Source organism: Vigna angularis, chromosome 9, assembly GCF_016808095.1.
Source record: "Vigna angularis cultivar LongXiaoDou No.4 chromosome 9, ASM1680809v1, whole genome shotgun sequence".
Taxonomy (NCBI): domain Eukaryota; kingdom Viridiplantae; phylum Streptophyta; class Magnoliopsida; order Fabales; family Fabaceae; genus Vigna; species Vigna angularis.
In genome coordinates this window covers 8,843,391-8,846,327 of record NC_068978.1, presented here as the reverse complement: position 1 = coordinate 8,846,327, position 2,937 = coordinate 8,843,391, and positions in this window count along the sequence as shown.

Here is a 2,937-nt window from a genome sequence, read left to right as displayed (position 1 = left end):
AAGTCTAGAGAGAAGAGTATTGTATCTAACTAGAAGTTTTGAGAACAGAAAACGTCTTAATAGGAGTGATGAAGGTGCACATTCAGGACTTTTACCAGAGATGATTTTCCTTTCTTAATTCTGAAGGTTTGGGGAAAGATAGAGTTGTGGTTCCAGTGTGGTTGTATTTAGAAATCTTTGTCTTCTTCTTGCCTTTGTGGTAGTGTACTGTGCTCTATAGTGGTAGAGGTATGCGGATTCAAGGACAACTTGACCTGTATACCTTCATTAGAATTGGTTAAAGCCTTTGAGGCAAATTCTTGCCTCGAAGATAAGGAGATAGAAGACCAGAGTTTAGGTTTCAAAGGATGGGTGAAGATATTAATGTTTAGAAGTAATGTTTTGTGTGAAAAAGTTTTCAAGAACAAAATCAGGAGATCAGATATCTTACGTTTCACAAGAAGAGTTGAGTTCAAAAGCTAGAATAAGAGGAGCTTTGGGTAAGCATTGATGTAGCAAGGCTTAAGGAATCAGCTTGGTTTTGTATATCAGTGGTGTCAAAAGTGGATTTATCCTACGAACTCATTATGAATCATACTGAAAATAATTCTCTGTGTGAACAGAGAAACTATCAAAGCGGTTCGTCCTTATGACGACCTAAGAGTTGTGGATTTATCCTACGAACTCATTACGAATCATAATAACAATATTTCTCTGTGTGCAGAGAGAAATGACACGCACCCAACCCAACTGTGAAACCTTTAATATGCCTAGCTTGGCAAGGGCTTTGGGGAGTGAGCTCATCTAGTTTCTAGTACGTGTATCGAATGAGCAAATTGAAATTTATTACTTTGGCATTACGATGCGTATATGTTTGACTGTTTATTGAAATGTATTATAAACTAATTTGGTAAATGAAGTCAATCTTTTGCTATTAATTTCCACTTGATATTATCTTTGGTTATTAGTCTGTGTGGAATTTACATACATTATGTCTAGTATAGGGCTGATCATGATTTAATAATTCACATGATGAACAAATACTACTTGTCATTGTTTTATGGTATCAGTGTAGCGATTCATGGTTGTTTTGAGTGAACTTCAATTCTATAAACATGTTTGATGCAATCTCAACTATTACTTGTCATTGATTTGTTGAATTTATAAATTTTATGGTGTGGATACATGATAGGATTAGGAGTTATAAACGTAAGGTACTGCTGGATAGTGTAATAAATTATATTAGAATAGGTCTTAATATTATAAGTGTAGATACCAATTAAGTGAATTAATTAATAACTAGCATTGCACGTTAAACCGGCTAAGACACATATATATAGATAAGTAGGAGATGTTTAGACTGAATGAATCAAGGAAAGACATAAGATTTAATTAATTTCATCATTAGAGTAAAAATTTACAATAATAGATTTTCCTTCCTAAGCCTCTGAGAATTTCACTTTTGGCTTGAGTCTTGTAAATACCCAAAAATCAATACAACTCTTCAAGTGTCCAATTTTACCTTAGTATAGACCGAGGAAGGAAGATTGAACATCTATAGAATTATTGAGGAAGAAACACCAAATTGAGTAGAGTTATTGAAAAACCAAATGTCTTAACCATTACACCGAAGATGGTCTTACCCTTGTGATAAATAAAATCTATCTTACACTACTTACACAAAATAAATAAACAAATTAATGCTCCTAGATAAAAACAAACCGACATATTTGATAGTAAGGACGCAAAGTTACCTTACCGTGAATCAAGGAATCAACTTTAAACCATAAAAAAATGATGGTTAGCTAGTTTACGTTAGATTTAAGTCTATATATAAATATATAATAATAATACTAATAATAATAATAAATATGTTCAAGAGTCGATCACAAGTGATCGTTAAAGATTACAGTCCATAGTAATAGAAATACATAAAGACAATTGTAGTCTCCTCAAGGAGACTATTCTTCGGCGGAAAGCAATCGTAAGGAAAGCTCAACGGAAGGAGCCTTCACTTGGAACTGTAGGGGAGGAGAAATCTCTTTTTTTTCAGGAACGGGAGGGATTGGAAAAAGATCCAACGTCACCCGATCTGGAACCGACGACGCTATCCATGAAAGATCTCCAAATAAATAAAATTAGAAAGGTTAAAATAATAATAATAAAAATAATAAAAAAAAATACAACATATCTTATCATTCATAAAAGGTGGCAAGAGGGGTAGTGGAGAGTAAGATGTGGTGGTGGTGCTTTGCTTCAAGCATCGTTGCTTTTCACGATACCCATAATTTTGAAACCAACAATAAACGCTATACTCTCCAATTTCCCCATAAACTTTAAGTCACGTGGCAATCTCGTGCACTTGCTCTCTATTTGGATTTCGTATCCCAAATGCAAAAAGGGCCTCTAGTAGAGCAACTTGTTCTTTAGTAGGACTCCATCGTTTATATCCCAGCTTGTCTTGAACTTCCAAATTTCTTAAATTTTTGTTCATTCTTCTAAGAGGCAAAAGTGAAGGAATATTATGTTTGTGTCAAAGAGGGCTGATACAATTAGTTTTCTTTTAACTCAAATTTGTCCATAGTCTAGTTTGAAGTCCAGTTTAGATGTATCATCCGGTTCTCGCAAAGGATCTTACTATATCTAAGTCCAACAAGTTTATATCCATGATTTGTTTAAGTTAAAATAATTTTTAGGTTACGTAGCATTGTTCTACCCATCATACCTTCAAACGAAGGGAGGTTAACAACGATTTTCCAGCTTATACACCCCATTATTAGTTTATTAGTATAGAAAAAAAAGGTGAAGAGTGGTGAAATAACAAAACAAAAAAACAAGTATAACAAGAACAAGGAACAAACGTAAATGCAAAAAAAAAACATGGATTAAAAGAAAGCTTAAAGGAAAAAAGGAACAAAACGAAAGATTAAGAGGATGAAACACTTACACGGATGCGAA